This window comes from Panicum virgatum, chromosome 8K, assembly GCF_016808335.1.
Source record: "Panicum virgatum strain AP13 chromosome 8K, P.virgatum_v5, whole genome shotgun sequence".
In the NCBI taxonomy this organism is placed as follows: domain Eukaryota; kingdom Viridiplantae; phylum Streptophyta; class Magnoliopsida; order Poales; family Poaceae; genus Panicum; species Panicum virgatum.
In genome coordinates, this window is record NC_053143.1 from 34,278,460 (window position 1) to 34,292,562 (window position 14,103).

General features: G+C 45.9%; 1 long non-coding RNA gene across 1 annotated transcript; it reads left to right on the forward strand.

Annotated features, from left to right (window-relative positions):
• Positions 1–11,570: 11,570 nt before the first annotated feature.
• Positions 11,571–12,862, forward strand: LOC120644478. Its single transcript, XR_005663768.1, has 2 exons — positions 11,571–12,020; positions 12,480–12,862. It is a non-coding gene; the product is annotated as an uncharacterized LOC120644478 (long non-coding RNA).
• The last annotated feature ends 1,241 nt before the right edge of the window (positions 12,863–14,103 follow it).

The following is a 14,103-nucleotide window of genomic DNA, read 5'->3' on the forward strand; positions in this document are numbered from 1 at the left end:
TGTGATCTTTTGAGTTGCCTATAGCGTGTATTTAATACGCGACGTTCCTGAGTAGGTGTAAAGATCACGACTGTTTAGTCAATAGCGCAAAAGCGAGGATTATTTATTTTTGGTAGCATTAATCTGTGAGCTGCTTGATTCTCCTTCCTCTCATGTGAGAGGCTTGGGAATAAGAGCAGATTGTTTTGCTGTCTGGTATGCAGGTCCTTTTGGATCATGTTGGCCTATAACTACTTGAACTCATCCTATTCCTTTCATTTGAAATGCTGGATATACGAGTAGAGAGCCAAAATTAGGCATATGGCCTTTAAACTACTCGAACTTACCATGCTCCTTTCCTTTGAAAGGAAGATATACGAGTAGAGAGTTAAAAGTATGTTTGTGTGAAAAATTCGTAAGCATGAGGGCCGAAGGTTACTCGATTCTCCTTTCCTTCTGTTGAAAGGTTGGGAATTCATGTAAGGTGTCCTTTATCAAGGACTGAGTAGATCCCTTTGGAAAAAAAAGAGCACGAAGGGCCTAAGTCTAGTCGGTTCTCCTTCCTTTCCTTTAAAAAGATGGGAACTCAAATAGAGTACCCGTTTTAAAGTGGATTCGTTAGGGTCTAATAGGCATGTGAGCCTCGTAACTACTCGAGTTTATCGTGTTCCTTTCCTTTGAAAGGATAGATATACAAGTAGGGAACCAAAAATAGGCATATGGCCTTTTAACTACTCGAACTTATCATTCTCCTTTCCTTTGAAAGAAAGATATATGAGTAGAGTACCAAAAATAGGCATATGACCTTTTAACTACTCGAACTTACCATACTCCTTTCCTTTGAAAGGAAGATATACGAGTACCAAAAATAGGCATACGGCCTTTTAACTACTCGAACTTATCATGCTCCTTTCCTTTGAAAGGAAGATATACGAGTAGAGAATAAAAAATAGGCATATGGCCTTTTAACTACTTGAACTTGTCATGCTCCTTTCCTTTGAAAGGATAGATATACGAGTAGAGAACAAAAATTAATAAATAGGCATATGGCCTTTTAACTACTCGAACTTATCATAGTCCTTTCCTTTGAAAGGAAGATATACGAGTAGAGAGTCCTTTGTAAGGACGAGGTCAATCCGTTTGGATCTATAAGGCTTGGGAGCCTAAAAACTATTCAATTCTCCGTCCTCTCATTTGAGAAGCTGGGAATTCGAATAGGAAATGTGAGGCGGTAGTAGGTCTTTTGTCAATGAGTGATGAGTGAGCAATTTATGTAAAAAGGAACAACTCTTTATTATAATAAGATGAGTGATTACAAGATAAAAAGGTGACTGACCCTTGTTCTTGCAACTCGGAAGTACAAGACTCTTTTTAAGACTTACCACTTGCCCAGAGTGATTTGCACTGAACAATGGCTATTGAGTATGGTATAATAATACTATATCATAGTGTATGTAACTTCACTCATGGTGAGGATGGCTTGAGAGCATTGGTGCACCCAGCAATGTCCGGCATTCATACGTCGAGTGGGTACCCTTGGGGTGCCACCTGCATCTTTGATGAAGGATTTGATTGAATCTTTCTTGTGGTGTGGTGGCCCTGTCGCGATGCTGATCGCGAGAGGTTGATGGACGATCGCTGCTGATGTGCTGCCTCTTTGATGGTGGCCTCGAGTAATCGTCTGGAAGGTGGTAGTTGGTGGAGGGGCAGTAAGCCTCTGTTTCTTCTCGTTCCTCCCTTTTGGAGATGATTACGTTGCGCGCGTCGCGACCAGTGTTGATGACGTTGTGGAGGTCGCTGTTGGAGTAGTCAAACGAGTCGCCATGGTGCTTGTGACCATAGTCAGTGGTGCGTTGGCGCCGAAAGGCTCGCTTCTGATTGCGGATCCTGCAGCGCTCATAGAGATCCATTTCTTCTTCCTTGTCTTCCAGTTTGACAGTAACTGTTACATTTGGAGGAGCGGGTGGAGGATCATAGCTGATGGTGGTCTTGATATCCGTCATTACTATGGGACTGGTGTCCATATCGTCGGTCAGGTATTCATCGAATTCATCTGAATTGTAATCGCCAAGGCTGACTCGCTCGAGGAGATCATCCTCTAAGTCAGAAAGTTCTGAGATGCGCACCATGAGGACTTTGCGACAAAGATCTTTGATGCCTTGGGGACTTTCGTCTTCTGATGGAGGGATTGGTATGCCTGTCTGAAATGGGAGCTCATCAACCTGGGGATAAAACCTCTCTACAGATTGATTATGGGACTCCAGTTCCTCCGAGCGCACCGTCCTTCCCAGCGGGGTCACTCTTATAACCAGGGTTTTAGTAGAATCCTGGTCGGTTTGGACATCCTTCATTGAATTGGAGCCAGCTTCGATAAATTTGGGTGATCTGACGCAATCTACTGTTTGTTTTGATTGGACTGGGCCTTCCAACTCTTTGTCTGTTCCAGAAAGAGAGTCGGATTCATCATGATGATGAATGTTCTTAGAATTTCCTGTAACTGGGGTTGGTGAGCTTGTAAGCGTAGCCTCGATTTTAGAATCGGTCCATCATCTCATGTAGTCAGCGATCGAGATAGTATCGCCTAGCTTGTTGACTTCTGAGGAAGAGATACCCGATCAAGCAAGTCGAGGGTTTTTCTTCTCGAAGTGTAGGCGGGTTGCCTGGAAATTGTCCCAAAGCTTTTTGGCCTTGGATTGCTGCCAGAGTTCTTTGAGCTTATATGGGTTAGACAACCCTTCCATAAACATGTCGACTTCATCTGACCATTCGTCAAGATTGTCTAGGTCTTCTGGGCAATCGAGTTCTAAGAATTCCACAAACTCCTTATCGGATGTCCAATCAGGTGATTATGGATTGAATTCATCATCGCGGGTAAGGTCAAAGATATTGGTCTTTTTAAATCCAGAGGGGAAATCCTCGGTCTGAGATTCCTTTGGTTTCCGTCAGGTCTTCAGCCCATTGTGGATGTGTTCTTTGTACCCTTCTGCGTGAAGGGTGTCTTCTGCTAGCTTAATGCAATCAGCTAGAGATGCGTGGACTCGGTAAGTTCCTGAGAAAATATCGCCTGTTCGATCGAGTCGAGGGCTGGATTGCTCAAGAGCTTGAGGGACCTTTACACCATGGTGCTGGAGAGTGGACTCCGCAAGGTTGATGCAACCTTTGATGTTGCGAGAGACCCGATCCACACCATCGAGTAGTTCGGAGTTGCTGACTCTTGGATGCTTGATGGTCTTGAGATCTTGGATGTAATTCCCGAGTAGATCGGAAATTTTGTATGTATGGGTGATTGAGGTGGTCTCAAGATCAGAGATGGATACCTCCCGCGGAACTGTGGTTTCTTGTTCTCCAATTCCGAGTAGTTCGTCCAAATCCTCCTCCAGTTCGGAGAGAGATTTGGGTTGAATTGGGTTTTCAACGTGGACTGGGAGCAGGATCTCGTTGAGTTGATCGATGAAATCGGCGACGCTGATGCGCCGAGTTGAGGCTGGTGCCTCCAGTTCCTCGGGATCGACTAGGCGGCTGGTGAAAACCGCTTGAGCCGTTGGCGGTGTAGACTCAGGAACCAAAGGTGGTGATTGTGCCTTCTAGCACGGAGTTGGAGTCACCAGAATTGGCCATCGGTTAGTTTGATGGAACTTAACATTTCCTCGGTTAGTTTTGTACTTTTGTTCACTTGACATGTCTCCTACATCAAAGAGAGAATCAATCCACTGTTCAATACCGCATTTGATAGAAGTCTGGTTTTTAGGAAGGAATAAAATAGCATATACAAGTAAAGATTTTGATTTTAGGAAGAGATATACCATCTTTTTGGAACTCTTACATGGTTCCACAAGCTCAATCCACTGTTCAGTAGACATGCAAGGGACAGAAGAAGTTCTCCTAACTAGATGCAGTGCGAAAGGGTCAAAATACTTCTTTTTCAGATTGTGACGTTGTTGGAGAACTGCATTCTTCATCATCTTAAGACAAGCCGTTTTTATTGTAGCATCACTTGTGTCGATAACAAACTTTGGCTATTCAGAAAAAAGAAATTAAATATCTAAACAAATGAACAGCTTGAAAAATCATACTTTGCCTATGCTCGGATGTTACTGTTTTCACAGACCACAAATCTGGAAGAAGTTTTTAGTTGCAAGAGGGTGGTAGTTGATTCTAAAACTCTAGAAAGATTTGAGAAACATTGCTGCAAATCTGAATAGACTAAACGTCCAGGAAAATAAATCTAAGTAGCTTAAACAGCCAGGAAAATAAATCTGAATAGATTAAACAGCCAGGAAAATAAATCTGAATGGATTAAACAGCCAGGAAGTTGTTTTTAGTTGCAAGAGGGTGGTAGTTGGTTCTAAAACTCTACAAAGACATGGTGTATATACCATAGAGATAGTTCACAAAACAATGATTCTTATTGCAAATACACTACGGGAGACCCCCCCTTTGCCGTGTGCCAGGGGCACACGGTAAAGCCCCAAAAGCCCACGGCAAACCCTTTGCCGTGTGCCGCACACGGCAAAGCGCACACGGCAACCAGGGATCGGCAAAGCCGGCCTTTGCCATGTGCTATATATCGGGCACACTGCAAAGGGTTTGCCGTGTGCAACTATCGACCCACGGCAAAAAAAAGTTGCCACCCAGGAACGATGATGTGGCCAGGCCTTTTGTCGTGTGTCCTGCTGGCGTGGCACACGGCAAAGTTCAAATCTTTGCCGTGTGCCATGGTTTTTGCACACGGCAAAGATTGGCACCTTTGCCGTGTGCCATGGTTTTTACACATGGCAAAGGTGCCAGAACCAATTTTTTTGTTTGATTATTACGTATATGGTACCCCCAGAAAATCATATATATCATAATGATTATTCCATGTATCCGAATAAGCATCACATGCATTTGATACACACATACAAATAAAGTCTTGTTTTGTTCATCGACAACCACAAGTACTGGTCGAGTTCATACAAGTTCAAACAAATCCATAAAAGTGGTACAAAGAAAGTCCATACAACATAACTCACGGGCCCGACGGCAGTGGCGGCGGTGGCGGGTGCTGCGGCCACATCTGCGGGGGCGGCCATGTAGGCGTCTGCGACCAACCTGGCTACTGCTGAATCCAAGCCACCCATTGACGCGGTGGCCACACAAACTGCTGAGGCTGCTGAGTCGGCTGCACCAGAGGCGAGAAGTCAGGATTCACTGGCCCATCATTGGATGCCGCCGACTGATTCTGCACATAAGCGAATATATATTGAGTTACATAAGAATGAAACTACAAGCATTAGCCTAAGTTCTAAGTCATTGTAGATGTATCATAAGATATTATTTTTAAGTAAATCTAGGTTAATGCTAAGTCACTAAAACATTCCGAAACTCGATAGGAGTCAAAACCACTTACGGTAGGAGGAGTTTCTGCACGACGAACAAGTGTGGCCGGAGGGAATTGTGGAGGCGAAACACCCATCGCCGAGCCCAGGCTTTGCATAAATGTTAGAGCTTGATCCAATTTTTGCTGGATGTCATCCCGCTCGGCCCTCCACCTCTCCTCTGCCGCCTCCTGCCATGCTTGGAAGGCTCCTTCCATCTGGGCCTAAAGGATTTGATCCCAGGGTTAAAATTCAAAGCGAACATATGTAAAAGCGGAGGAATGACGGATGAAATAGAAATAACCTTGACAGCCTCAATCTGAGTCTGTGTAGTGTCTGGCCGTGGGCGTATGGCAGGGCTTGAGCTGGTACTCCTGGCTCGAATCTGTGAGAGAGTGGGAGTAGTCGCCGTGTCAACTAAGCTGTCGTCAAACCAGTACCGTCCATGCTTCTTGCCTCCTCCCGCCCTCATGTCGACTTCTCCATCTATGGGCTCATTGATCGCATCAAACTCCGGCCCATGAACTTCTTGTGCCATCGCGGTGTACCCACTGAGGCGGCTGTGGACGCTTGCGTTGCTGTACACTTCGGGCGGATCCTGTGGGTTTAAGGTGACATCAGACGTCGCCTTTTCTTTGTGGGCCAAACAGTATGCCTGGACTTGGGTGCAAGGCACACCACCATGTGACGCCGACTGCGAAAAAAGGAAGATGATTAGAAATTATGCAAAATTGAGCATTAGAATAAAGAAATTAATTCACATACATATCTAGCCGCGTACGCCTTGAGGTTACAGTTGCCCTGATGGTGCGATGCACCTGGCATCAGCAAACACCACTGCCGGGCAGCCTCGGGCATCTCCACCCACTCTTGCGAGCACCACCGGTCCACTATCATTTCCCAGCACGGATAATCATTGGCAATCCACCACGGAGGCACCTGCACATCATCAATATCTAATACATTTAAGAAGAACAAATGGAGCATAGTTGGTAACTCGCTAAGATTGAATCTTTACCCGCAAGTATTGTTCCCGGGTAAGTCTGATGTCTCTCGCAGGTCCTTTGTAGATCCTCACTTTTTCGATCCTGGCCTGGACTGATGACGGCCTAGATACGCGCCTCGTAAAGCATATAGACATCATCTCCTGGATACACGGACGCTTGTTGAACTTCAACTAGCCCAAGATTCGGAGTCCGTCTCACAGCATGAGGATCTAACCAATGGCATTTGAATATGACAGGTTTAAGAGGTTTGACCCATGAAACGTGAGTTCGTATATTTCTTCGATTCTTCTATAGTACTCGAGCCCATCGTCTCCTGGCGTAAACACTCTGGAATTTGTGGTCCTTCTATTCGGCCGACTCTGCTCGTGACTTGTTGTGTGGAAACGATATCCATTCACATCATAAGCTCCAAATGACTTGACTCGATGAATCCCGTCAAAGTGGGTCCATGATTCAGCATCGGATGGATGTACAAGCTTATCAGGATTGTATCGAGTTCCCATTTTGTGCCATGACATTTGTTTCGCGGACTCCTCGGTCATGAATAGCCGTTGGATCCTCGGTATGGGCGGAAGGTATCGTAGGACTTTCACGGGGACCGCGAGCTGCCTCTTCTGACCATCACTAGTATCTACCTCAATGAACCTAGAAGATTCACACTTTGGACAGTACTTTGCTTCTGCATGTTCTTTCCTAAACAAGATGCATCTCTTCGGACATGCATGTATATGCTCATACGACATCTTCAATGCACGAAGGAGTTTCTGTGCCTCATACATGCTTTTTGGAAGAATGTGACCCTCTGGAAGCACTGTTCCAATAACTGTCAACATAACATCAAAAGCATCTCGACTCAGGGTAAACTGGGACTTCACGGCCATCAAGCGCGCAATGGCATCCAGTTGTGAAACCTTGGTATGCCCATGAAGGGGTTCTTGTGCTGCACCCAACATGTCATAGTATGCCTTCGCGGTTGGCTCTGGCTCCTCGTTGCTACGTTCTCCCTCGAAGTGTGCTTCATGAAAGTCATCTAACCTATCTCCTACCCCGGCATCAGCATCATGATCTTCAATGCATTGCCTAACGACCTCGTTTCTCATACGATTGCCTTCACCATGGTAGGTCCACCGAGTACAGTCTCTCGTAAATCCATAATTGCAAAGATGTTGTGTCATGACTTCCCGTGTCTGTCGACGCGTGTTTCCACATTTGGTGTAGGGACACCAAGTGCATGAGCCTCCTTTAACCTTTGCAAATGCTCGATCCAAGAAAGTCTCGGTCTTCTGAATCCATTCCAAGGTCAACTCCCCCCCTTGTTTCCAACCGGAGTACATCCACGCACAGTCGTCCATACTCTATCATATCAACGAGTAATATAATATACAAGAGAACGTTTGCATCTACACGATGTCCAAACATTCTACTAGGTTAAGATAGGTCCTAATCCCACCCGAAGATGTGTAGCTTGAGTCGATTTCCATGCTCTACTCCGATCCGGGATAGAATTTCGGCAGCATTTCGCCGCTGTTCTCCAAATACACGTCCCGGAAGGGACATTGTGTATCCGGAGAACAACGGGGAAATGATGCCGATACTCTATCTCGAATGCGAGTAGACCATGGAAACTAACCCCATCTACGCATCCTCGGGCTGTCCAAAAACATGGACAATTCGAAATAGATACGGTCGTACATATGCAAAGTTTTGCATATTTCCATCCGTATCTATTTGAACGGGATACGCCAAACTAGGTTACGTGATATACGAACATGCGATACGAAAAGTGGAGTCTTGTATGGCTCACCTTGCTATACGTCCTGCAAACTGAGGTGGCGAAGGCCGGCGACGGGAACTAGGTGGCGGTGCTCGGTCCTGCAGAAAAAAAATAACATATGTGAAATTATAATCAATGATTTTGTTACTATTGGCCATCTCAACAAAAAATATTGAACTAGTGTTGTATGCCTCAGATATGTTTTGTTTCATTTGATCTTGAACATGCAGCGGGAGAAATCATCTCAACAAAAGGGGTTCATGATATACATGGAACCATGTGACACACCCAGCCCAACCATCATATCAACACAAACGAGAGTTGCTTTTGGGCATGGATGTTTCAGATGGTTTGATGACAATCATGAGAAGCATAACTACATGTTTTGTAACAATTAATGCAGCCACAAGCTCAAGATCATCATATGTTACCTAGAGCAATTCTAAGTAAAAAATTATTTCATCACAGGCAACTAGATCATATAATCTACTCCGAAAAATAAAAGGAGCGAAGGCCTTTTTCACATGCTCACCTAGGGCACGACGGCGAGCGAGGCGGGGATGCGTGTGTCGGTGCAGGTGCCACAGCTCAACAAGATGGCGTATACCACTAGTGCAGCATGTGAGGTCAATTTCACTATCTTTTTCCTTTGATTTCATGCAAATAGAAAAAATACAGCTATATTATTTATACACATTTGCATCAATTGTAATGAAATGACAAAGAAATGGCCAAAAAAAAACACCAGCGTAGAGGCGGGAGGAGGTCAGCGGGCGCCGGCGGTGTGGAGTGTGGCCGGGGCCGGCGGGGTTGAGGCAGGAGGAGGTCGGCCGGGGCTTGGCCTGCAGCGGGGCCACGTCTCGGCGGCGATGCCCGGGCCCAGCCTGCGGCGGCGCAGGTGGCCGGCGGCGAGCCTCGAGCGGAGGGGGCCTCGGGCAGCCGCGTCCCCTCGGGCTGCGGGGGGTCGTGGCGGGCCGGGCCGGTGCTGGCAGGGCAGCGCAGCGCGGCGAGCCGGGGCCGTTGGCCGTGGAGCGGGGTGGCACGGCGGGGTGGCGGGACGGTGGCGCGATGGGGCGTGGCGCAGCAGGGAGGTGCGGCGGCGGCGCGGCCAGCCGGGGTGGCGCGACGGGACCGGGCGGGGCGGGATGGCACGGCGGGGTGGCGTGGCGCGGCGGAGCGGGGTGGCGCGGGGTGGGGCGAGGCGGGGCAGCGCGGCGCGGCGAGCCGGGGCTGTTGGCCGTGGAGCGGGGTGGCACGGCGGGGTGCGTGGCGGTGGCGCGATGGGGCGTGGCGCGGAGGTGCGGCAGCGGCGCGGCCAGCCGGGGTGGCGCGACGGGACGGGGCGGGGCATGGGGCGGGGCGGGGCGGGGTGGCGTGGCGGGGTGGCGTGGCGCGGCGGAGCGGGGTGGCGCGGGGCAGGGCGAGGCAGTAGGGACGAGCATATGGTCAGGAGGCGCGCGGTCGGGACGAGATCGATTTGGATAAGGGCCAGGTGCCCTTTTTGCCGTGTGCCCCCGATCTAGCACACGGCAAAAAGGGAAGGTTTGCCGTGTGTCCCCGATCTAGCACACGGCAAACATGCCACGTCGGCGACGCTGAGTTTAGCCGTGTGCCTCCTGCAGGGCACACGGCAAACCAATGATCTCTTTTTTTTTGTTCCAATATTTTTCCTATAAGTTCATGTTTGTAAATTTTGTTTGTCACATTTTGTCCCTTTGACAAAGTATCTTTGATTCTTTGCCAAAGTTAATCTTTTATGGTTTTATGTAATACAAAACATTATTTCATGCACTTTTAGCTCAAATTCAATATATATCACATGAGATTATTTAGTTGCAAAATAAATTGGTAATTACCAAACTAATCCAAAAAATAACCAAAACTTGGCATGAAATCAACTAAGTGCTGGTTTGCCAATAGAAAAAATTTGAAAGTCAACACGCATTTCTTTGCAAACATTGAGTTCAAATGGTAAAGACTTAGTTACAAATATACGGAACCTCTATAGAGATGTTCCGATTTCTAACACCTGTACTGAAAACTTGTGCAAAACTTTACCAAATTTTTACCATAGTGTCCATGCATGAAATCATAATACCATGACAAGTTTTATAATTTTCAAAATTCATTTGCTTTTAATAAAAATTTAAAACGATTCTTCGAAACGTTTGTGCTCATGTGTCGTGAACAAGATCTTCATAACTTACTTCTGTTTTAGGCATATATCCTCACATTGTACTCCATAACATGAATATGATTTTTTGATGCATTATATTCCACTATTTAATAAACTCCCAGTTCAATCACCAAGAAATTCGATTAATGAAACTAAAGTACTAAATATGGCAAACTTCATGTGAAATATAGCAAAATTTAAAATGAAGTAAAATACATTATATGTGTCTAGCAGAAAAATTTTGGAGGGCAAATTCAAATTTTTTCCCACATGTTTGCCGTGTGCTCCACTAAGGCACACGGCAAAACTTGTGTTTGCCGATTGTTTGATTTTTTCCACACGGCAAACGCACGTGTTTGCCGTGTGCCAAACTTTCACCGTGTGTTTCCTCTGCTGGCTCACGTCAACGAAGCAAGGATGCCGTGTGCCTGGAGTTTGACGTGTGTTTTGGAGAGTGACACACGGCAAAAAATTTGTTTGCCGTGTGCCTTTCAATTGCCGTGTGCTGCTTTGGTCTGCACACGGCAAACACTACGTTTGCCGGGTGCCTGAGGTTTAGCCCACGGCAAATCTCTGGGCACATGGCAAACGCATGGTTTCTGGTAGTGATACATGGGAAAAGGGTCAGAGAATGTACTTACACGAAGACATCCCATAAACAGATCGATCAACGCAGGTTGATTTTTGTAGTTCTTCCAGTGCTTCAGGATAGGCACATGGTTTCGGACTCCTATGTTGCATTCCGTTGCCCACTTTGCAGCAACAAGAGGTACCACGGGCCTTATCCTTCCTTCGGTTATGACAACTTGCAATTTGCCACGCTGAGCTTGGCTCAATCTTTGCAGACCATGTCCCATAGTGACTCCTCGAACCCGTTCTTGTCCTCCTGGTTGTAAATGTTCATTGAAAACACAATTAGTGAGGTGAAGCAAATGTTGATCCAAACTGATCATGCAATCAAAGCTATGAAAAAAAATAGTTGTATTCAGCATCGAAATCAGCAATGTAATACGCTATATAGCAAATAGAGGAACAAACTATCACCTTCGGTGGTCATCTGGTTGTGATTATCAGGATGGGTGAAGCCACGATCTCCATCAGCCATGAGGGAATTACCAGCATCATGCTCGGCAAAAACATCTAAAAAAAGGCAGCCAGTAAGAATGCATTCAGCAAGCTATCAAACATCTATAGTTGAGTTGTGATTTTTTGTGACAAATAAAAAGTACACAAGGATTGTAAGAATGCATCACCTTCATTGTCCATATGGTTGTGCCTCTCCTCTCCCTCGACAGACCCGCTGCATCCATCCTCTCCTCTTCCTCCCTCGCGAGATCCCGGCGGCGACCTCCTGCATCTTCGTCGGCCCCCTCCGTTGAAGACGGAAGATGGAGAGCCGCATCCAATCTGCGCGTCCGGTTCCGCGGGTCCGTCAATTTGGCGTCATTGGGGCCTCGCCCGGCTGCCCGGGTCTACTTCCTGGCCGCCTACGGCAGCTCCTTCCTATTCGCCGCCAACGGCCGCCGCGAGCTCGTGGTGGTCGACCTCACCGAGCGCGCCGACTCCCACCGCCCGTCTCGTACCTAGCGGGGGCGGCCGCCACCACCATCGACGTCTCCGCTCCGCCCCCAGTATCGCGCACCACTGCTCCAACGCCGGTGTGGAGACTCCCGGCCGCACAAAAGTAGTAGCCAATCCTACACCTGTTCTTCAAGTCTGCATCTCAGGTGACTCTAGAGTAGTGTGTAGAACTGTAGAATGGTTTAATTCCTTAGCTTCACCAGAAATTCGTGTGTGATTCCCTATTTCAATTATTTGGGATTTGCTTGGTTAGTGTGCATCTCATGTCAGGAATAATTTAGAGGATGAAGTAGTGGTAAAGAGCAATCTAGGAGAAAACAAATGCCATGGAATGCTACTGCTGCAGACATGCAGGCATGGCCCTGGTTTGCTATTCAGAGTACTATTTGCTAAAGAGTATTAGTATGGAGAGATGCAGGCATGGCACTGGTTTGGTATATCTTTCACGTTGTGCAGTCAGAGTTGCATATTGGAAAATATCACTTGGCTTGTTCTTTCACACTCCTGTGATTGTATTGGAATTTAGTCTTGTGTTCTTGTTCTTCGATCTTTCTTTGTCGGAATCTGACACGCTAAAATATCTACATTCTGAATTTTACATGCAGGGACCCTCTCGTAGGGAAATTCAGAAAATCTGGGACTTGGCCAGCGAGATAGAAACAACAGAAGCCAAGATCAGTGGTATTGGTGATGAGCATGAAAAGGAAAAGGCAAAGAAGAAGAAACACAGTGGAATGCATCCAGCTATCTGATGCTAGTCAAGATATCACCAAGAACATGACTGGGTCATGCTAGGCAAAGTCGAATGTGTCCTGCTAGTCTAGTTGAATGTCTTGTGTTCATGCTAGTCTAGTCGAATGGGCCGTGCGTTAATATGTGTCCTGTGTTATCTGTGTCCTGTGTAATGTGTCCTATGTTATATGTGTTGTGTCTGTGATAACTGGAAGTGACCTTGTGTTATTATCTTAATGGAATTTGTGTTCTGTGATATGTAGCCTCGATGGTTTTTCTGAGAGCAAAAAATTTTCTGGTGCTTTGGCTTCTTCTTTGATCACAATAATGTTCATTGGAATTACTAAGATGAGCATGACTACTTGTTCTTAAACAGAGATACCACTGGTATTCTTTCCAGCATGGACCTATGGACTTGCAATCATACTGAATATTGTGCTGTGAAGTAAATCTGATTAAACGGCCAGCAAAAGTAAATCTGATTAGATTAAACAAAACCACAAATGTCATTCCACAAGGAAACATGGTCTCAAGTACAAGTAGACGAGTCTTATTCTGGATGGCCCTTACAACACAACACTAAAATTGGAGCAATTTCACTAAAGTTTATTCATCATCGCTATTGACCTCAATTGTGGTACCTCCTTCATCGTCACTGCAGTACTCCATCGTGTCGTCGTCTTCATCTTCACCATCACTGTGAAGATGCACTTCCTTGTTAGTTTGTTTCATCATCCGAGCAATTTCAGCAGCTTCAAAGATAGGGTCTTGTTCATCATCTCTATTTAAGGGTTTCTCATATGCAATGTCAGAAACTGTTTTTCGCATGCCCTCCTCTTCGCAACACTCATCCTCTTGATAAGCAGGAGCATTATATGGTACAACCTCAGTTTGACTCACATTGTAAAGATGCCTATGGTAAAATGTCTGTACAACTTGCTAATTTTTACCAAATTTTGTGTCCAGCAAATAGAAGACCTTCCTAGCATGAGTGGCCAAAATATAACAATCATCCTTGTACCACAAACTTCCAACATTGATGCTTTTATAAAAGCCATCATCTTTAAGTTCAATCTTCTTTCCATCTAGTTTAAACCAGTCACATTTAAACAAAACTACGGACCTCTCATCGCCGTTATAATCTAACTGAATTATCTCTTTCAAAGTGCCAAGAAAATCCGTGACTTGTCCATTATGTATACTTTGGCCCTATTTATTTTCGCTTAGCTTATAATCTAAGCATGGCTGCGAGAAGCGAAGATTTTCTCGCTTTTCGATTCTCGCTTCTCGTAGTTCAAATCTTTGAAGCAGATTACCACAGAAGCGAAAATAAGCGAGGTGTTTGGTAGGATTATCGCTTATTTCCACCAATAAGCCGATTATAATCAGAAACAAATAGAATTTTTGTGTTATTACTCCACTATTTCGTGTGGTCTTATTCTTGTCACGATCAACTGTGTTAAACCTCACACCATTGATAATGCGTGAGGAGAATTT